Source organism: Geospiza fortis, unplaced genomic scaffold (genome assembly GCF_000277835.1).
Source record: "Geospiza fortis unplaced genomic scaffold, GeoFor_1.0 scaffold50, whole genome shotgun sequence".
Lineage (NCBI taxonomy): Eukaryota > Metazoa > Chordata > Aves > Passeriformes > Thraupidae > Geospiza > Geospiza fortis.
In genome coordinates, this window is record NW_005054382.1 from 1458613 (window position 1) to 1482540 (window position 23928).

Genomic DNA, 23928 nt, shown 5'->3' on the forward strand with positions numbered 1-23928 from the left:
TTCCTGCTGTTTAATTGCACCCTCTAATGGTATTTAGGAAACACCATTTACTTTGACTACAGGTGAGGCTATAAAACAGGAAAGTTGCACAATTGCTTCTGCTTCAAGTCGGTATTCCAAAGATTTCACAACTCCTGGAACACCCACACTACGTTCCCTCACTTGAAACCACTCAAGAAACCTGGGAAAAAACCCAGCTTCAATTTTTCCTTCCCTGCAAGATCACACATGAATGAAGACTTGTATTCAGCAAGTGGCATAAATGTGTTACATTTTTTTCACCAGGGAAACGGGTGCCTGTAACTATATCTCTTATTCCTCTTACGTAAAATGACCTTTTTGTCATTCAAGAAATCATCCATTTTCTTTAGCAGAATACTCACTCATGTCACTTTCAGAAGTAAGGGATTACAAAGAAAAAAAATGAAAAACTACAGTGTAAGTAAGTAGTCCCAAGACAAGGGCTGAAATATAACTAATATTAAATGTGAAAAACCTATTCTGAAGATTTTACCTTCATTCAGATAGAATATCAAACTACCCCTGTACAAAGAAAGAACAGATTCTTCAACACTAAATCCTCTTATACCTCTAGAAAAATAGAAAAAAACCCAAGTTTCTTATGGTACTAACTATATCCTGTATGTTCTTCCACATTCAAAAGAATTGCATCATCATTTCTCTTTATACAATTATAAAAATTAAAAAAAAAAAAAAACCAAAACAAACAGGAGACCAAAGAGCTGTGAGTACATCTCAAATCTTGTGTTAATTCAGAAATCAAATTCCCTCTGAAGTCTACAGCTGTTCCTACTTCCCACAGATCAGATTAAATTTTGGCTGAGTCTGGCATAGGTTAACAAACAAAATTTGCTAGTGCAGACACTGGGGACACAAAGGCCTGGCCCTTTCAAACCTCCAATCTCAATCCAAGTTTAGCCAGAAGTGTGAAAGAAAACACAACTGTAGTTAGTTTTTGCTCAATTAATGGGGCACAGCAGAATTCCCTGTCTGTACACACCACTCTGCTGGTAGGTAATATAAATAAGTGGCAGAACAAGCCATTAGAGGACTCACAATCCATTTAACAGAAACACATCCAGGTCCTTCAGACCATTACACTGTCTTCAATAGAAAATGGCAGTTTTGAAATGTATGGCAATAATTAGATGCTCAATGTTAAACCAGGCCAGGGAGGTGGTTTACAGTCATTCTCTTAATAGCAGCTCCTAGAGTTCCTAACAGCATTTAAAATAGTGGACTGCCTGATGTGGCTGGAGAACACAGCTTTAATCTAGCATATCCACTAACAATAAAAACCAGGAGACAGACTTGTCATAGGTTACAGTGTTCAGGTTAAGGGCTTCTAGAGAAGTCATTTTGCTATGATAACCTCATTAAAACTGTGCTCAGAAGCTGCTATTGTGACACCTGTGACACATTAAATACTCATCAGAAAAACAGTCATCACTAATATCTCTATTTCTTCTACTCCACAGAAAGGCTGAAATTGAGTTCACTGTTTATAGATATGTCTGTTAGTTTAGAATCATCCTGCCAAGACTGAGCTTAAAACAAAATCTGGCCAATGCTACCCAGATTTAAGATGTATGTCTTGCATTCCTGTAGGTCAATTAAAAAATTTCAGTCCTGCTTTATTAACCATCTTCACACAAGAACATTATATAAACCTTTTGGAGATAACTGAATAAGGCTGACCAGCATGTGGTCAGCTTTTTTTTGTATGATAAATTGATATAACCTCATATAAAAACTTTAAAAAAGCCCGTATAAAGTATAAAAACATAAAAAAAAAAGATATGAGTTAAACTCTATTATTGCTCTCAGTCTTCCTCAGATATACCAAACGTTAAAATATTAAGAATATTAATATTAAAATATTAAGAAATCTTAAAATATTAAGAAAAATCTTAACATTTCCCACCGCTTGCACTGAACCACTTCAGTTCACACGGACTCCTTCAGGGTATTCAGAAACCATGTGGCTGAAAGTCTCCTTGTGTATTTCGTTCCATGAGATACCAGGCCATTCCCAAGGATGAAAATAAGCCTGGTTATTTCCCAACAAGTTTGACATTGTTTTGCCGTTTCCTGAATGAGCGTATCAGTCCTTGGCCACCACACAAATCATCCAGCCAGGACAGTCTATTTTTATCATTCCCAGATGGTCTTTATGTACTTTCATGCATGACATGAGCTTCGCAGGATACAACCACTCTGTCGACCTTGGTGCATGTGAAACTGTTCTCTCCAAGTACAGAGAGGTAGGGGCTGTGTCCCACACATGGGTACATCTATTCATAGTTATGGCATGCACTTCAGCTAGCACTGCAGTGCTTCATTTTCACAATGTACCTTGAAATTTGTCATTGGCAGGAGTTCAATTTGTGTCATAAAAAACACACTGTCTTCAGTTTCAGTTCAGTCTAGTTATCTGCTGCTTCCAAGGGGAAATGTGACAAGGCATTTGCATTCAGGAGCTGAATAGTACTTTTGACCCCACCTCTATTTTGACAGCAAACACTCAACCATTATCACCCTTTTCTGAAATTATATTGGAGATACTATTGACAGTCAGCATCTGAATAAATTCTTCCCAAAAATTCCCTTGAGGTTGCCTTCACATAGCCTTGGAAGAAAGGTCCACACTCAAATATCTGACCTCGGCATTATTAAAACTACCTGACTAAAACATAACAATCAAATACCTCTAGGAAAGCCAACAGAAACCATGAATTACATTCCTTTTTGAGGATAACCAGTTATTCATAGAGATTGCTGCTTAGCAAAATGGGTACCTTACCACCTGTAGAGCAATTCATGTACGTGGACGTACATGGTGTTAGAAGATGCAATAAAAACAATTTTGACACTGCAAAGATGCTGGTAGCCTTCCACCGTGAAGTACAGCAAAGCACAGCTGTAGTTTGGGAGACCACAGAGAAGGTGAAGCCCATGGTACAGAAGTAAAGAGTTTATCTACCCAAGAATATCAGATTGGCAAAGAACCTGAGGTGCCCTTGGTACTCCAACTGCCCTGTTTGGCTCATTACTGTGCAGCTCCAGGCCATAACTGAAACCAAACTACACATCAACAGGGGCACTGGCACATGACAGAAAATGCCTGAGGACTTGGACTTGTAACTAAGGCAGCAAATGCAACTTCTGTACAACAGCTATTCCAGGAACTTGCTAGACTGGTTTTCATATTCTGCTCCTGCTCTGGACATTACATCAACTTACAGCAACTTAAAGAGAGGTTGTGGTTGTTGATGATGAATGGCATGCTGGTTTCAAATACTTTTATATATGGAAGATGAGAAACATTTTATGGAGCTGCAAATACAGCAAAAAAGTGACACAAAAAGCCATGGGACATGCACAAAAAAGAAGCAACATGCCTTTTTTCTCTCACTTGGAACAACTTTATAACTTTAGTACAGTGCTGTAGCAAAATTCACTGAAGAACATTGTTTTCTGTCTCTGTTAGAGACTCATGGGAAAACTGCTCTGTCTGAAGTCCAAATTACATCTTCCAGTATTAAACTCCTTGGTCTACACTTTGACAGAGAATTGACATTGTCCTTCACTGTGTTCAAAACTCTCCATGGTTTTAAAAGTACATCTGGTATTTGATACAGTCACACATTAATCTCTCTGACCTCACAACCAAGGAAAATAAATGCCCCATAACATACTAAAAGAGAAAATGCCACTCTTGGATAGCTGAAGTGTGCCTGTAAACTATTACTGGAACCACAGATCCATTTGTTTTGGTTGGCTTAGCTACAGAGACCAGGGCTGAAGGCAGAATGAAGTCCCCAGGTTATGTGCTCACTCTGGGAGCCTCACTGCAGAACTTTGCTCCTTCTCCTCAGCTCTGCCCTGCTGTGGGCAGGGATGGACATTGGTGTGTGGGTGCAGGCTGTGCCAGGACAAGGAGCGGTGACAAGTCTGTTCTGGCTGGGGACTGGTGTCCCCAGGGGCCCCTGGTGTCACTGCTCATCTGCCAAGTCTGAGCACCACATGAGGCGCTTGCTACCTTACTGTAAACAGCACCAATGGACAGAAGCAAATGCATAAAATCTGGATGCCCGATTCTGAAGTCTGGTTCAACTGCAGATTTGTTTTGTAACCTTGATTTACATCTGGAAAGGCGCATTTTATCAGCTTCAGTCAGCCCTAGGTAAGCTGGGCAGCCCTGAGGACTCCTGCCAAGGCTCTGCCCACTCCAGCACTGCTCCTGCCACTGCAAATGTCTGCTCAAGTGTGAATGCAGGGCACAGCCAGCAATGCAGGTGTAAGTTGTATGTAATAATTAAAGAATAAAACTGAATGATACACAAAGAGATCTACATGCACTAAATTATTTTTCTGTACTTAAGTAGAGAGAAATCCTTTTTTAGAAAAAAAATCGCATGGGTTTTACAATCACTCTTACATTAAATAATGTAGTTTGACCACACAAGTGAGTCAGGCAGTAAATGAAATTCACAGTAAATTCAGAGAGCAATTACTTGTTAAAGTCTGTGTTGTAATTACCTGTTAAAAATGTGTTGAACAGAAACATATTTGTTTTCATGTCCTACACAATTCATCTTGCCTTAAAAGCTTGGAATATAACAAAATCTCATAAGGAGCCACCAGCACCCGTAGAGAAAAACGGTCTTACCCAGAGATATCATCCTTTGCTACCAAGTCAAATGTTTGGTCTTGTACACTCTCTAAGCCATTTTTGTGTTAAGAGAAACACCTGCAGCACTGGAAATTGTAAATAAGACTGTTCTTTGAGCACTGAAACAAAGAGAAAATATTTCAAACTTGTTTCATATTGTCTTAATGATGTGCGTTTTGTAATTCAAAATAATGATAAAAACTACACAGTTTAGGCTGAAGACTGATTCCCTAGGATTACATTTGATTCTCAATTCCAACTCTGCAACCTTGGGAAATACAACTCAATCTTTTTACTTAGATCTCACTGTAAACTGCTTTAGAATAATTCACTTAGGATTCATTGATCTCACCAGTGTTTTGCGTTTATAAGCTGGACAAAACACACAGAAAATATGAAAAAAAATCCCAAAATGATAGAACAAACTTCATCAAACTACACATATCTTCATTTTCAAAGTTCCCTTCAAGACACTTCATCTTCTTAATAAAAAAAAACCAGCCTTGACTTTGAATTCAAGGTTGATTGAATTTTGTCACACTCACAACCTTCCAGATCCTGCTAATTCATATTATTAACTGGCAGATAGCCAGAAGAAGCAGGGGAGGGGAAATCTAATTTGTGCATGTGCTTAGACAACCAAAAATTCCCTTTACAATTGCTTATCTCCATATTCCCTCTGTTCATCTTCCAGAAAAGCAACAAAATAAGAGCAGAAGCACTGCCTTAGTAGATGAGAATGAAGTGCCAAAAGTATAATGCATTTCCCAACAACTGCAGCAACATACATTCTTGCCTTTTTTACCCTCCTTGTTTTCACTGCAGGTATTAGCAGTTATTTTTTAACTGCTGCACAATATGGCAAGTCCCTCTGACAGGGGATGGAAAGCCAAAGCCTCTTTCCCAAAGAACTTCCATTAAAGCTCTTGACTAAGCCCAGTGGAGCTATTAAAGTAAAGGATGAGACTTTATGGCTCTCAAGTGCAGCAGGGGCATGTCAGTGATCCCAGGGTACCCAGAGAGCCTCACTGCTTTCAGCTCTACTGAAGGCACAGTTTACAAGGACAAGGAGGAGGGATGCAGGGGGCCACATGTAAGCACACAAAAAAATGGGTTCATCTACTTTCTAAGCTCACTCTTTCTTATGACACATCCCATAATTATTTTTGCCTTTTCTCATTTCTTTGTCATGCTTTTAAAACCTCATTATTTCTCCTTAGTTTTGGGATATTCAGAATCAATGTTATCTTTACAGTGGAGTAGCTGAAAATTTGCAGTTTTCTATTTCCAAGACACAGCTGACTAAACTTGGCAACATTTACAGTATCTGCTGAAATGAACACCTGACTTGCTGTACCCCAAATAGCATTAATTAGATAACTGACAGTAAAATAAAAGAAAAAAAAAGAGAAAAAAAAGGAAAAGGTATGATGATCACTGCCATCATACTTTTGATAGCAGTCACTTTTTACTACTACCATGAAAGAGTGAATGGTAAAATCTGGAAATATCTGTAGCACTAAAAACACACAAAAATTCATACTCAATTTTTACAGGTAATGTAGGCAATAGAAGATCTGGAGCTAAAAGCAGGATATGAAATAAAAGAATCATTTAGGATGGAAAAGACCTTTAGGATCATGAAGTCCAAGTGTACAATAATGGCAATCATGTGCCTTGTACTTTGTTCCTTGCTGAAACCCCTGTGGAGCTTGACAGCCAGAAGCTGGGAGCCTGGAGTGTCCCAGCTGTCACCAGAGTGCAGGTGACCCCAGGGGGCTGCAGGACATTTATGGAATGGCAGAACTCCACTGTGGGGAACTCAGCCATGGCTGGGCAGATTCAATACAGCACTGTGGCCTCACTAGCCAGGTTTTGCACTTCTTGCTGTATGGCCTGCAAAGCCTTTTGAACAAATGGTATTACAGACTTGGGATTTTATATTGCTCTTCATTGTATTACTGCCATAGCCAGTGGGAATAAAATTGACTTCAGGAAACCAAAGGTCAACCTGCTGCAGTTTTTTTTTTCTTGCACATTACTCCTAATAAGAAGGTGTGTCAAACTGAAATTAACTCTAATTTGCAGGGACAGTGCTTCCATACCCCTTTTTGCAGCGTTGTTGCCATAGATATAAACAGTTGTATCTGACCAAAACTTACTCAACCATTTGTCTGTTTCACAGGGAAGGTGAGTTAGATCCGTCTTTTATCAGCATGGACTATGATTAATAGTCAAAAATGCAGCAAATACTCCCTTGTTACCATGTGCGCTAGCACCAGTATTTGGGGGAGACACTCATATATATGAAAGATATTTTGGCTGGAAGCTATGCTGCTATTTTCCAAAATCTGTATGCAAATTCAAAGCTGTAATTTAGCCTTTAATGTGATCAAATACCCTTGAAACATGAGAGGAGTAAGTTTGTGTCAATAGGCTCAACATTCAATTTGAATCTTTCCAAAGATAGTTCACCATTAAGCACAGCACACAGAAAACCATCTTGCAATTGCTCTCCCTCCTCCCAATTCTTTATGTATTCAGAAACACTTCAACTGTCCTGCCAGCTCCAAGAGGTAAGCAATTTCACTTGGAAAAAAGAGGCACCCTGTCAATCCCTTCCCAAGACCCAGGCTTCTGCGAAATCCAGTTCTATCGGTACCATGTACAGTAAGCAACCACGCCTTGCTTTAAGTCTTGACCTCATCCTTATACCTCTGTTTCAGCTTGGAGGGCCTAATTTAAGTAGTGATTTACTAATTAAATGAAAAAGCATTAAAAATATCTGCAAAAAAAAAAATCAGGAATGAAGTGAAGTAGTCACTTTCAATTGCCTAATTTCTGTAGCTGGCAGATCAAAGGTATTCCAGATGGCACAGAACCAACAGCACAATTCAAACCTGAGGATGGATTATTGACAGTTGAATATCACTGACTAGTAAACCAAAACTAAAAATGACACCTTTTCAAATGTGCAGGGAAAGAAAGCGTTTCATAAGAATTCTCCTAATAGCCCAGCTCTTTTCTGTTTCCAGGTCTGTTTAGTTAGTATCCACTGTACTGGTCTGGTGTAATACACATGGGGATGGGGAACACAGTATTGACTGGTTTTATTCCAATAGTGGGCTGAAAAGCCTGTTAATTATGTAGAGATTACCATCCACAGGAAATGACTGTTGTTCTCAAGTGTTTAATTACTATGGGGAAAAAAGTAACAGTGCTTTTAAAGCAACGCCCCAACAACTTCTAATATATTGTCTATTACCCATAAGGAAGTGAGGTAATTCTAAGGGCAGAATGTTAATTTTTATCTGATATATTAGTTAATATGAATGAAAAAAATTATTATTTTCACTGAATATGAAAATAGGAATTATTTTAATTCATAATGAAAATGAAAAGCTATTCTGCATTGTTCAAAACCAAACTAAGAGTGGCTAAATTAATAGAACTGTTCAGATGACAAGGCACAGTGTATGAGGCTGTTTTATGCCTAGTTTTTCGGCTCAGACAATACAAACAACAAGAGCAGGAAAACGTGCTCAGAGATGTATGAATTTATCTGGTTTATCAGCTCAGTTCTAGTTTAAAGCAGTTTAAATGAGCTTTGATAAGGCAATGGGAGCAGATCCAGTGGTGCTGGTGATTTGATTAGCTCCCTGCTAACCATCTCGGGCAGATTTAATTTGGAACACAGAGATCACGTCTGACTGTGGTAAACAGCTCTGCACTTGCCCTCCCAGGTGACACCTTCACAGGAGACTGAGAGCTGCTGGGTCTGCAAGGGTTTTAGGAAAATCACCCATTCTAAGCTTCTGGTGTCTTCTCAAGAGAAAATAAAAGTTCAGTAAAGAGAATGATGCAAGTTTCCAGAAGACTAAGAAATCCCACAGTGAATAAAACCTGCTGTGTAAATTCTCTCCAGAGTCACTGAAAAGCTTTATTACAATTATCTAAACAAGCCCTGGGGCTCACTTTAGTAGTTAACTCGAGCAACTGGGACAAAGCCACAGCAAAAACCATACACCTGAAAGATTTCATCAACAAATCCACTCCAAGAGCAACAGACTTGCCACAGTACCAGAAATTTTATTTGCTCCATCCCTGTAAAAACAAAGCCACTCCTACTTTGCCTTCTCTTTCAAAGGAACATACAATTTTTCTGCTCATAGCAACAATGGTTTAAATCAATACAAACGCAATCTCATTTGTCTCCAATATTCTTGTGTCAAAATATTAGGAACACAAAACTTAATGATGCAGACCACTACCTATCAATGAGTTCTTAATGCTCCCTCTCCTGTGAAATCCTAACCCAAACCAGACTTAAGAGTCCAGAGAAAACATGTGCCAAGAGGCTGGACTCCCAACAAAGCTGACATACTCTTTATCCGAGCTGCTGTATGCGAGGCAAGAGCATGCACTGATTACAGGACAGACAACCAAAGCAAGAGGAGAGCTCTGAGAGACAAGGGATCATGAAAGCTTTGGGGAAGGATTGAAATAATATCCACAAGATAATGGAAACTCTGTGTAAGGAGATTTTGCAAATTCCCAAAACACAGTTTTGATGAAAAAAATAATATAATATAAAGAAAGATGGTTAATTTATAAGGAAAAAAATTAGGAAGAACAGCTGACAAATTTATGTTTATATAAAACTGGTAATAGGCAGTAACAGCAGGCTTCCCTCCTCCTCTTTCACTTAACTTCCCTGGCCCAAGTGCATCCACTGATTTCATTCCTCAGAGCACAATTTTCACATTGATGGCACCACAAATAGCTTTGCTTCCTTACTTTTGCTGCCCTGGCCTAGGGTTATTAATTAAAAAACTGATAAGGCATTTGTTATTTTTCTGTTTTTAATGATCTTTGCATCATTTTAACACGTGCTTAATGGGGAGAATTTTCACTGTTTGAGCATTCAAAGACTGTATATATGAAAAGACTTCCAAAACATGATCTAATTAGGTTAAATTCAAAAGATTTGGGCTTACTCTTAAGCAGATAATTTACAGACTTATCAGTTTCTAGAGAGAAATCAAATGCATGCATACATTACAAGGAAAAGCAGCTTCTCCAGTTTACTACTAAACAACGATTTATCAACTCAAATTGTTTAAAACAATCATCCAGCTATGATTAATAGCTTGACATAAACCTGGAGTTCTTTAAAAGAAGGAAATAAACAAAATATTGGAATGAATGAATGAAATAATTTATCTGGAAATGTTAACATTTGAGGCAATGTTTTGTAAAAACATGGCTGGAAAGACCTCATGTCATTCCAGATACTAAGTTTAGACATAGTCATATTTTAACACAGCTGAACTTTTGACTTAAAAAGTAAAGAATTTGCAAAAAAAAAGGCATGAAACTAGAAGTGCAAAATCAGATTATTGTTCTAAAACCTGATGTAATCTATTTTTAAACATGAGATTAATTTGCATTTGAGGTGAAATTTTGAAGCAAATTATTGAGCCTTAAATGATCATAGATATTTAATATCTCTATTAATAGAATGGAATCACATAAGGAACACGAAGACACACTGTTGTTTAAGGACATATTACAATGTTTATTCAAAAAGATGTACTTCACCCTTCTTTTGTGCCAGTAAAAGAATTATTATTTTTTATAATGATGTTCTATTTTTAATATAGGGGAAAAGATTCATCTCAATGTCAACTCCTTGCTACACCTTGACCTGGAACAGTATTTCTAAACTAGCAGTCCAGTCCAGAAATTGCCAATAACTACCACAGTAGGAATATTTTTTCATACAGACTGCTGTTTTCCTAATATTATCAACTGCACTTAATGGGACATATTCTAAACACACATTTTGAGATAAACGTCCGAAAACATAAGGTTTCCTTGATGCATTTTGCAGTTCCAAAGGCAGAATTGGTTACCAAAGGCAAAATTGCACTATGAAGCTGTAAAATGTGACTGCAAATAAATGTCATGTTTTGCATACTATATATTTTTCATAATTGCCTATCTAGACATAAGTATTACTAATCTAGTGACATACCAAGTATGTATTAAATTAAAATATTAAAGACATTTGATATATAGTGTAAATAGTTCAGCATAAAAGTCAAAGCACCATTTGAAGGCCAGTGACCTAAAGGGAAGTTTTAATTGTTTTGGCTTTTTCTAGCATCTCACACGAAGCTAACCTCAGGTTCTGCTTGGCACTTTATAATTCAATGAAGAGAGAAAATGCCTAGCCAGAGCCCTGGACTCACTTCAATCAGTAAGAAAGATGCCAGTGGCCTCAAACCAGCTATTACTGAAAAGGATGAGCACACAGTACAAACTGTTCAAAGCAGGGTACCATTGCCATTATGTTTACAAAGAGTTCTCTGAGTCAGACTGGCATTCTTTTGTGTAGCAGAGCAACAAAAATATCTTATACTTTTAAAAGTATAAGGTATATAGTAATAGAAAAGTATATATACTTTTATATATATTTATAAACAGATATATACTTTTAAAATTAGTTTTACAATGTTGAATGTAATCTTTCTTTAAACATGCAAACTAAAAAAAAAATTCTATCGATTACAGGGGGAATAAGTAGGGACTAGAGAGAAATTATTCTACATTTCCTTGATCAGAGATATACAATCATGCTATAGATGAAGGCAGCTATGATTGATTATTCTGTTTATTAGGACTGCAAGCTGGTTAGATAAAAGGGAAAATTAATTTGTGCATGCATCAGTTGAACTGATCTTATTTTTACTGATTTAGGTTGACGATAAACACAATTCATGTTACAGACATTTGGGATGCTTGCTAAATCACACTGTAGCTCACAGAGCAACCAATAAAAAATGTTAACCATTTCAGATATAACACAAATCACAAATCCTCCTTGTTCTGTTACAACAGAGATGTTTGGGAGAGTGCCTTCCCTGTTCCCCCAATATTCTCTGAGTAGGTGCTCAATCTCCATATTAACCCAATCACCAGAACCATTTATTGGAAGATCCAGCACTATAGAACCCTGCCTAGCCATCTCACATCTGAAGGTCTGAACATAGCAGAGATTATTCAAAGGCTATGGGCAAGTCAATAAAAGACTATTTTGAGACCTACTGCACAAATGGTGGCACTGGTGTAAAGCCAGGTGTGCTGCAGCTGTTTGCCTCTGCTCCTTACCTGGAGTTCACTGTCCCTGACAGCTGAACCAGAGCTACTGACTGATCTCTCACGGTGTTCTTTAAAGTTAGAACGTCCTGGTAATTTCATTAAGAGCTGGCTGGGAATGGACTTTGCACTAAAACAGTCAGGGGACTTGAGTGCTCTGCTTTTGCAGCTCAGGTGTGGGCTCTGTGATACCTTAAATCACCTCAGCTTTTTCTGTGGTGATCACTCACTCTCCAAATATGCCATTACAACAACTTTACTAATCACTGTATTCACATTTCTGAAAAAAATCAAGCTTGGACCAAGGTCCTTGATTACAAAGTCAAGTGTGAACCTGTGACCTCAGTGAATAAGCAAAAACACAGTATCAGTGATGACCATGTTAGCAAATCCATTTTGATTAATTACACCAGAAGTATCTCCAGTTTACACAAAGAACTACACTTAACTTTCACCACTACATTAATTAAACTTTTGAGAAAAAATAATAATTTTATTTTTCTTCATTTACAGCATTTAGTGTGACCACAAGACAGGAAAATACCAGCTGAAAATGTTCACAAGCTGCTTGAAGATGGAATTTCTTCTGAAATTAACTGATGTTAATCTGTATATTGGGCACAAATTTTTAGCATGTACTATTTATATAAGAGTATGTTTATCCATCAATTATATTAATCTTCCATTAAATCAAAGCAGTTCAGATAGGAACAAGGTCATACAAAAATGTAAATGGAAATACAGATCCCGTACATCCCCAGGCCTTAATTAACAACTTATTGAAAAAACAATTATATTACCTGTTCTGTTTCCATATGGAATGGCTGCATGAGACATTCAAATTATTCAGGAGCATGTTTGACTAGACTGCCAGCAGTAATTCCATTTCTACACCATGATGTGGTAAAATAATTCAGTTTAAAATAAAAGGTTTGTTTGAATCAACCTTTAAAAAGCAGAAAATCCTATTTGTCTTCAGAGGAAAACCGTCCTAGCTGTGTTTGGGAAGCAGCTGATTTACTGCTCTCACACAGTCCCTCATCAGAGGCAGGTTGCAGAAGGCATCGTGTGTCCAGAGCGTGCTACACACTCAGTGTGTGCCCAGTGCCTGCACACTCACTGTGTGCCCAGTGTCTGCACACTGTGTGTGTGCCCAGTGCCTACACAGTGTGTGCCCAGTGTCTGCACACTCACTGTGTGCCCAGTGTCTGCACACTGTGTGTGTGCCCAGTGCCTACACAGCGTGTGTGCAGTGCCTGCACACTCAGTGTGTGCCCAGTGCCTGTCCAAAGAAACAAACCCCTGAGCTTCCCAGGAGTGCTGCAGCCTGAGCTGAATTCACTGACCTGGGTGTATTTCTACAGCTCTGCCCAGACAAGCTAAGCAGACTTTGGTGGATGAAAATGCATTGCTGACCTGTGTGAAGTCTTTGCCGGGCAAACTCAGAGGAGCAGTTTTGGGTAAGGCACAGCTCCACTCCCCCTCCTTGTGGCACGGTGGTTGCTCATGGAGGTAGGAACCTTTCACTGCAGCTGGCACTCCAGCTGAACTAAATATATACTTAATGACTACAACAAAATCTGCCTTTTCCCACTTTGCATATCTCTTATTAGCACTTTCAAGTGACTGGCACAGTGAATGTGGTAGCATTATGTGCTCTACAAATCAAATAGGAGAGTATGGGATTATCACAGTTCAGTCCTACAAGATCTCAGCTAGGCCTTAAATAATCACCAGCTTAGTTTAAAAATCAAAGGATAAGGCATTTTGCCACCTCAGTTTGCAATACGCGCATCCTCTTTACTATCATTGAAAACCTGCCTTAAAACCTTAGCTGTTTTAAAGACAGAAGATTAAAAAAAAAGCAGCACAATAACTTTATTCCACCAGCAGTAGTTTAAAATTGTACTGTGTAAGAGAAAGGCTCAAAGCAAATATTTCAGAAGTTAGCCATGACTGGAATAGTAATTTCATCTCTCTACCACAATGTAAAATACATGGGGCCATGTTCTAGCTACATATACATTTTTTCTGACTTAGTTGACAGCCCAAAAAGTACTAATTAATATTTCATTAATAAAATCAGAGTTCAGTTAACCATGACTCACCAAGTAGCAAGAGAAATACCAGGGAATACACAAATAAAACTCTACTTCAGCCATGAAACTGCTGCAAATTTAAAGAATGTTCATGTTCTTTTAAATATGCATATTTAAAAAATATTATTCCAACAGTTAACTATTTTTCAGTGAACAGTTATGATGCCATTTGACTTTTAAGAATAACCACTCAATGAATAGTTCATGTGCACACCCTCAGGTGCAATATTATTTGATGGCAGCACTTGAGGAACAATGTTAGAAAACAAAATCAATACAGAGCTTATTAATTAAACCTCAGAATTATAAAGGATTTTGTTTAAAAGCAGCTTGATTTTCTAGTCCATAAATCTAACTGACCAATAAAATTATTTAGTGGGATCAGGTGCCAACAGTAACTTCAGTTAACATACAGAAAGTCCCTGTACCCTATGCCATATAACTTATGAAGCTCTAAATAAATTGAAAAAAAATCATTAAAAATTAGTAACTGTAAAAAAATTATAAAAGTTGTGTACAGAACAGTATGCATGGGAGCATTATGGTACTTTTCTGAATCATGCATTTGCAAGCAAACTTTTTGTTTATAGTTTCTCTTAATTTCTTTGTATAAAATGCAGTGTTCTTCTTATGCAAAAAGAAGATACATATTTCCTCAAAATAAAATATGTCAATGCTAACTTATGGATAATGGAACATTCTTCTCAATCATACCAAATGAATGCTTCTGAAAAAATACTGCTCTGGAAACTTGTGAACATTTTTTAATATTAATCTGTGCCTCTGCACTTCTACCAACAGTCACAACTTGCACTAACACATTTCATTTGTGATATTCCTAAACTGCACTTATTTCAAGCTCTTTGAACAACAGAAATCTGTTGATATGCTGATACATTTGAAGTACCTTCCACTACTTCTTATCTATTTCATTCTTAAATTCAAAGTAACTAATTCATACAAGAAACATAAAACTAGGAAAAGATGACCCGTTTCTTCCTAGGCATCATGTGCATACACCTACTTTTCCTACTTTTTCAAACTGAGCTTCCCCAACCTTTCATTTTTTGACATCTAATTTCACCTCATCTCTTTGCTTCATTTTGCTTTTCACAAGGTTTTCTAGTCAAAATACTGTCATTCCCGTAACATATCCCAGATGATCTTGACAAAGCTGACCTCTTACCACTGTCACACCTATCACACCAACAACAGTTAAGGACAGTTATCATTCTGACTGCTGGGGACATCCCCATTAAGAGCCATACAAAGGTATAGAAGATGGTACTCTACATTATTAGCACCATTATTCCTCAAAGTTACTGATAATTCAGGATGTCAAGGTTTTGAATTGCTAGCAGACCCCAGAAGGATGTATTCTTGCAATCTGAGATAAAGCAAACTACCAAAGTGTATCAGAGAACTGGATGATCTGCTTAAGTATGTGTTTGTGAAACACAAAAAGAACTGTGAATCTCAGAGAAGTAAGTAGAAATGCCATGCAGTCAGTAGTAACTCATCAGGCACTCCCAAATTTAATTGCTAGAATAGATATTAAATGCACAGGCCCAGAGTGTAATTACAATTTTGGTATTTGAAACAGTTTAGTTAATAGCAAGCATGGAAGTTCATTAGCCTAGTAAACTAGGGAAAAAAATTGCACTTGGGAGAAAGTACAAGGGTAAAAATGTGCAGAGCTCTCACTTCCCCACTACCACCAGGGACCAAAGGTAATGATTAAATAGCCCAAAAAAGGCAACCTGTGGCAAAAAAAATCATACTCCCATTCTGGGTTAAGGATGTAATTAGCTTGAAATACAGATTATACTTGAAAACCCAATGAAATTAATTCAAATGGAAAAATCAGGCTAACTTAAACAGCACAAGACCTCCAACTTGGGATTCATGTTTTAAAGGAATACAAACATGCTACACAAAAAACCCCAAACAAGCAACATATACTTTCTTCTAAGTAGAACAAAAGCAATTTAGGGATAAGGAGGCTGTTAGTAACCAAAACAAATGTTAAAAGACAACTTTAAATTAGTACACTGCAATAGTTTGTGCCTTAAGAGTCTTCAAAATGTTTGTGAGAGGATCATTTCAATGATGATAATTTTCAATGCATTTTGGAGCACCAGAGAAATTCAGTAAGACTGCTAGCATTTTCTGCCAATGGTTGAGGATGGTAAGCAGTATGATCTCAGTAATTACAGAGCTCTATGCCATTACTAATCTCAGGCAAAATAACCACTGAACTTCCAAAGGATAAATTCACTGGAAAATTATGCGAACAAAACTGACACTAGTCAACAACATTTTATAGAAATTTGCTAAATATAATAGAGAATTTTATTTAATAATCTAGTAAAGTTACAAACTCTGGTCAGCAGACGTTATTCCATAAATGAAACACACAGACTTTTGAACAGCATTTACCTTACAGTTACACAAAACTCAGAGTAAGAAATTATTATCAGAATCATCAGATGTGATTAAGATATAAATATGAAAAGGTAGCTGTTACCAGGAAATAATAATTGAAAAAGTGCTCTACATTCCTCTAACAAAATAATCCAGTACTTACTCAACACTATTTAAGGGTAACATCAATTATTCAGAAGTAAATACTGTTGATGGCAATAATGGCACAGAAATTGTCAAACTGGTCAGTAAATGTAGCAAATTGTTATCCAGAATAATATGGATTTCTTTGTATGATGTGCACAGTGTATTACAGCCAAGTGGACTTATGTAGGAAGCAAGAAACAATGCAGGTAATACCCAGAAAACAGTGTATTTTGTAAGCCACAGACTTACAAAATACATACAATCTTAATGGCACAGAAACAACTCAATACAAATGACAGTGAAGCCTGACAACAAAAGGGAGTAATCAACTTCCCACACATCTAAGTGCATAAGACCAGAGATACTACCCTAGTCCACAACATTAGCAGTACTGGAGAAGTGAATATAGCTATATAGTATCTGCACTGTTTTCTCAAAATGGCAAACATCTTGTTCTTTCTCCATTAGTCACAAAAAAAGAGGAAGAATTCTGTACCTCCTTAAGATGTTAACCAGAACACCCCACATGCTGCCATTAGCACAGAAACTCACGTGGAAAGAGCACAGCAGCAATTTGAAAATGCTGCAGAGAACCAATGAATGTTACGCGAACAAGAAGCTGTCTCTCTAGGAGAATAGGATTGCTCAGGCCACAAGTTACAGCTTGGGCAGTACTGATGGTGGAGTAGGTACAGTGGCAAGACAGATTCTTACTGTTGATGTGTTTTGGGGTTATTTCCTACCACAACAATTATTTAAGACCAAAGACACTTAAAGAATTGTACAGTACTTCTTTGTTTTGCTTCTTCAATCTGTATCTTAAAAACCAACCCTGAATAAATGCAGACTTTTTGTCAAATGCATCTGCTCAAGAGAGGAGGACTGTCACAGCCTTAAGTGACAACACAGGTAGGAGTCCACCATCACCTATGTGCACAGGGCCTGACTGCCTGGGTGACTTCCCCAAAGAAAAACCTGACAGGAGAGGAGTGGCACACCACAGGTGAGCTCTTATTTGGTGATTCCTTTTGGCTTACCTGGTCGTGAGACCCTTGAGCTGCTGAATGCTGCTCCTCGCAGGCTGCTGTCCAGAGTCTGGGGGTTTGAGTTACCATGGAGATCACCACATCTGACACATGAGGGGGCTGCAACGAGACAGAGGCACCCATCAAACCAGTGTCCTTTAAACCAGTGTCCATCAAACCAGCGCCCATCACTTCAGCAAAGCACAAGCACTTGACTCCCTTTGCTTTTGGCATTCACCAACATCCAAGCTCCCAGATTAGGAGCTTTAGCTAAACTGTAAGGCGAAAAAACCCAACACCCATCACCAAAAGAATTAGAAAGGTGAGGGCAATCCCCAGTGACACACAGTATTTGAGCACTTTGCAGAGCTGCACTTTTTCAGGAGCTTGGAAGGATCCGAATAGACCATGAGCTTGACTCAACAATTTTCAGCCTCTCTGGCCAAGTATAACAACAGCAAGCAATCCACCCAGAGCCACTGCCGAGCACAGGAATGGAACAGCAGTGCACTGCCTCACAACAGTGGGACACACAAAAGTGCTCCCTCAGAGAGCCTCCAGTGGGAAACTGATGGAGCATCACCTCTGGGCAAGAAATAAATAGGCAAAAGAAGCCACCTTCAAGAATATTATTGGGGCAAGACCGAAGGCAAGCATTTATGAAAATCAAACATGAAAGACAGCCTGGCATTCATCTGCAATAATAAACCTATCTGCAGACTTTTCCAAGCCTGCCAACAAGCATGATGAATAAAACCTGATTTCTTATTGCCTTGCCATTCGAGCACCATGTATATTGACTAGTTTCTTATTCTTCTGTTTCAAGCCTTAAGTCTTATGCTCAATTTTTGTCTACATAATTTAATAATTAAACACTGTAAAGTGAAATGAGATAGCCATTGGAGACTTTTAAAATTAATTATCCTCTTCCACACAAATGTCTGACAGCTTTGAAAACTATTATCCTGGTTTTGTCTGGGATGGAGCTCATTTTCTTCCCAGCAGCTGGTACAGTGCTGTATTTCAGACTCAGTATGACAGTAATGTTAGTAACAGTGATGTTGTAGCTGTAGGTGAGCAGTGCTCACACTGAGTCAGGGATTTTCAGTTCCCCATGCTCTGCCAGTGAGCAGGTGCACAAGAAGCTGGCGGGAGCGCAGCTGGGACAGCTGTGACAATGGTGACAATCCATGCCATAAAATGTCACAGCCAGTGTATGAACTGGGGGGAGCTGGCTGCGAGGGGCTGCTCACTGCAGCCATCAGCAGGCAGTGAGCAATTGTACTGCGCACCACTTGTCTTTTTGGGGCTTTATTTCTCTCTCTTGGTTTGTTATCTACCTTTAAATCATTATTATCTTTATTAATATTATAATTAGTATTAGATTTTACTTATTAATTACTTATTTCCATTATTAAACCCATCTTATCTCAACACATAGGTTTTACTTTTTTTCTCCCCATCCCAAAGGGGTGAATAGGGGGATGGAGCGAGTGGCTGTGTGGTACTTAGTTACCAGCTAAAGTTAAACCACAACAACTATACATTAAGTATCATTTCATGATATAATCAATTTAATGTATAACATATTTGAACACATCATCAGGGAAAGCTTTCATAAATTCAGTTCTAATTCTCAGTCTGCAGCACTACAACATGTTCTCGTTTACTTCATTGTGACATAAATACACCATCTAACCAAATACAACTACTCACTTCAGAAAGAGTTACATCTATCCTAATCGGAGGTGAATGACTACACAAGGGACAACACTTGCCTACTGAAGCATCCCAAACTATTTGCAATACATCAGCTGGACAGCCACAGTTTTTCTGAGTTAGTCTACTGAATGCATATAAATCTTAATCTATGTGGCTACATATCTAATCACCTAATCCTCAGATGGCATTCTGAGTTGACTGTTCTCATCTCTCCATCTCATCTTTTTTTTTTCTTTTCAATTATAGAATCATTGACTGACAGGGGTTTGAAGAGACTTAAAGATTATCTCGTTCTAACCCTCCTGCCATGGGCAGAGACACCTCCCACTAGACCAGGGCGCTCAAAGCCCCATCCAACCTGGCCTTGAGCACCGCCAGGGTTGCAGCATCCACAACTTGTCTCCCATCTCATTTTTCCTGTGAAGCATGTTATGTTTATGCCAAATACAATATACTCAGGAAGCATAACTGTGTGCAAATATAAAATTTGAAAATCCAAGCAACAATTAGAGGATTTCCCAAGTCTTATGGGAAATTTTTTAAGAGTATTATTATACTAAAATTATCTCTATTCAATACCCCTGCATTATGCTATGCAACAGTAACTAAGACACACTGATGCTGCTCTCATGTCAAATACCAGGGAAATAACTGGCTCATCTGGAATAAAGGCTTCTGCAAGGAGTTTAAAGGACACTGTAGAATACCAGATACTCCTACTGTAGCATTGTGGATGAATCAGGGTTATTGAAGAAATTCTATTAATGCTTTCTGACATAATTCCACTCATAAACTGGTTGGGTCGTGTTTTCATTTGCTCTGTTTACAAATCTTATGAACTGGATCACGGGTGGTTTCTATCAGCGACAGGATCACTCAAAGGCTACAGTGCTGGAGCAGTGCAGGCAGCACTGGTAACACAGGCTGCAAGAGCCAATCACATCCTTTGGTAAGGCCAGCTTTGGTTACTTTGCAAGACAACTTTTTGGCAAATACCAGCTCTCTACTGAAAAAGTGAAAAGTAAAGTGAAAGAGACATATTAGAGGCAAAAAGATATGACTATTATAATTTTATTACCTGTGAGTATCAGTGAAGCTTAGAAATTACATATATTTCCCTTATGACTGGGTGAGAACATACATATATTGATGACTGCAATAATCATATGGTATCATATGGCCCTACCCACAACATTTTACTCAACAACAAGAGTTTCTTCAAATCAAATTTCATACAGAAGTAATTACTAATATGAGATTTGAAATAAACAGTAGGCAAAGACAAAAATGTTCCTTTAAACATTCATTTGTAATAATAGCATTACAACCTATAATTACTTACAGTAGAACAAGGTCCTCACAATTTACAAAGAAATTGAAAAATAATCCATCACCAGAGATCACAGAATACAGCTGCAAAAGTGATTAGAACAGGGCACGAAGTACTTTAATATGAAGTATCTGGAGAGTTCCACTGGTATAGTTTATAACAAAAAAAGAAAAAAAAAGACAGATGACCTAATTACAGCACCTAATATTTTCATTGGGAGAATACACTAAGCACCAACTGGCTTGTTAATCTAGCAAATCGTTTGCAGAAAACAAATCAGCATCTGGAAGTTGGCAAGAAATTCAAATGAGAAATAAAGCACATGCTTTCCATCACCTGTGACTAACCATTAGTTCAACTATCCAAAGGAGAATGCAGAGATTCTCCACAGGTTGATGCCAAGCTTTAGTGGAACTTTCCCAGAGGATGAATTTTTGTGAAAACACAGGACATCCTGCAGCCATACAAAAGTTACTCTGTTTCATACAGATAGACCAAGTCTGCAATACAGAGAAAGGGAGATGAGGTGCTGTAGCCATCCCTTCCTGCTCATAAATTAAATATATTATTGTAGAAGAGGTTAATAGTAAGTTTGTTAGTTAAAGGAGTGAGAAGAAGTTGAGAAGTAAGAAGTTGATAAAAAGGGTTTTTTTAAAGTTGTAACTAAAAAGATTTAAAGAAGTGAAAAATTAAAAAAAAAGAAAACTGTACAACTAAAAAAGTATTTTAAAAAAATAGTTAAAATCACTGTAAGTTTTCACCAATAGTGTTATATTAATTTATTATAACCAATAGTTAAAATAAAAAAAACATGGACAATTAAAAAGTGTATAAAAAGTCAACCATATTCAATAATAAAAAGTTGCCACCTGAAACTGCTTGTAGTCTCTGCTTTGTGTCGTGACTGCCTCGACAACAACATATTATGATGAAAACCAATTGTCTGGTTTGTTAACTAAAGCACTGGGTGCTGATGAGCCCTGTGCATGCTGAGCTGCTGGTGCCAGCAAATACTTGGTGCATACATGTGCACACAAACACACACAGTGAGAGAGGGAGTGTGTGTTCAAGCCACGTGGAGTCACACAACTACTGCCATCCTTCCAGAGACAGGTGGACTAAATTCGGCTGGAATAATACTCTGACTTCTAATTTAGGAAGCTTACTGTGCCCCCCATGAGCTGAAAGGACTCAGTCACAGCAGAGTGGCAGCAGGAGCTCTCTTCACAAGGGTCACTTGGGGCATCAGTCAGATGGCTGAAGGCAGGCAATACAAATGATGCTCACTGAATCTGTGCAGGGAGCAATAAACACAGTGCTTCACATTATTAACTACTTGCCAGTCCTGTCCCTGTGGACAGTAAGCTTTCTGGGCAGAAAAACCTTATAGTGGGGTATTTCAGTGGGTTAGCCAAGCAGCTCCCCACCTCAGCAAACATCCAGGAGCTGCTGTGGCCTCAGAGCAGTTTGCTCACAGCTCCCTGCCTGCAACAGCAGCTTCACTCTGGGCACACAGGTAACATGGGCTTCTTGCAAAGGGACAAAGGGAGAAGAAAAGGAAATAAAACTAAGTTATGGCCTAAAGGCTACACTGGTGTCACAGTGAACAAGCTTAAAAATTTCACCCCTTTAGCAAAAGATAGGAAAGTTATTGGATGTCTTAATTTAGCTAGCATTGGTGCTGTTGCTAATCTATGCCTTGGGCTGCTAAGTGTCAAGAAATGTAATCATGTTTAAATATCAACCAGAAATAAAAGTTAAAAAAATTCTTTCCTTTTTCACTAATTGTACATCTGGTACACAAGGTTTGAATTTGGATTTGCACTATGTTTGAAAACACATTAGTCAACCTATGCAAACACTTTCATTGATCTTCTTATCTCAGCTCCTCCACTGGACACAACCTGAAGCATATCCATGGAAAACCCTGGCACCACCTCCCATGTGGGCAGCTGATGAATGAAGTAAGTCACCAACGCCCCTGTGACTGTCCCCAGTGCCAGCTCAGTTTAAAGAGAAGCACTGAGGCCTCTCCTGCCCTGGCCAGGGCAGAGCACCAGCCCCGTGCCAGGGACAAACTGCACAGCACCATTTGCACTGAGGAGCCCGTGAAGGATGTTCCTTAAAGAAGGACTGAATTTGGTGCTGCCCTTAGTGGGCCACAGACCAAACAGTGCATTTATGCTCTGCTTCACATGTATATTTCCTTTTGCAGGCACCTGAGAGACTTTAAGAAACTGAAACTGGGGGCCAAATTTATAGGAGGCACTTGAAATTACTGGCTGGGCAGGTGGCTGGGGTAAGGGCACCTAAATGGTACAGCAGTTTTACTCTTGATTTAAACTTGGAATAAAGAGTCAGATCATTTTGGAAGATGTTCTAGTGAATTCTACTCAATCCCCCTAAATACATTTAGCTGCTTAATATCTTCCCAATCTGGTTTCTATTTAAGTACTATTTCTGCATAGTTTCAGATAAATAATTTCATTTCTTTTTACTAAACAATACAGAGGAGGAGAAACCAAACCACTGCCATTACTATCCTGTTTCAGCATATTGCTCTTAACTCTTTCATAATGAAAAAAAAACATTAACTGGGTAACTAATTTATTATCCCACTCCCTTCTGGCCTTTAAAGGCACAGGAAAGTTTAAATGCTAAACAGGCCATCTTCAAAAGACACTGAATTACAAAAGCAGGCATTGCATTATATCTCTGGGAAAGAAATGCAGGATACCTAGTGCACAGTATTTTGCTTTCTTTCAAATTGATAAACAGCTTATATATTTTCAAACTACCCCTGGTGGAGTATACTATATTATACTATATGGAAGTATACCATGACTATATAGAAGATTATAAGAGGACATCAATAATTATGTAACCCTTCTGCAAAAAATACACCAAAATGCATTTTCTAAAACAATTTCTCAAAAGTGTACAAGTCAGTAAAGAGAACATTTCAACATTTGCCAAACTCCTGGTGATGTGCTGGGGTTTTAGTTTCTTTATGGATTAAGATAATCACAGCAGAATAACCACAGCAGTGGCTCCCATGGGGCATGACCAGCAATCAGTGTGCACAAGGATTGTGGATAACACTGCAGACACACAGAGCAGAAAGCAGGAACCATCATTTTCAGCACAACACAACACAATGTGCTGGGCTGCTCTATCATGTTTCCAACAACTACCTAGGCACTGGAACTGCAATCTCTGTTCAGAAAAACCCACACAATCTCTGAATATTAATGAATTTGCCCTTAGGTCTTATAGAGTAAATAAACACCAGTTTATGTCTTGCTATGATATAAGATTCCTGCT

The 23928-nt window shown here is 38.3% G+C and overlaps 1 protein-coding gene across 2 annotated transcripts in view; it reads right to left on the reverse strand.

The window, feature by feature from the left end:
• TBL1X (transducin beta like 1 X-linked) overlaps positions 1-23928 on the reverse strand; it is a 138539-nt gene that overhangs the window by 70843 nt on the left and 43768 nt on the right. The window contains exon 2 of one of the 2 annotated variants that reach the window (XM_031060415.1): positions 17565-17672. The gene's annotated coding sequence lies outside the window, so the exon portion shown is untranslated. Of the gene's footprint in view, positions 1-17564; positions 17673-23928 lie in introns of those variants that run through there. The other variant, XM_031060417.1, reaches the window with a different exon arrangement.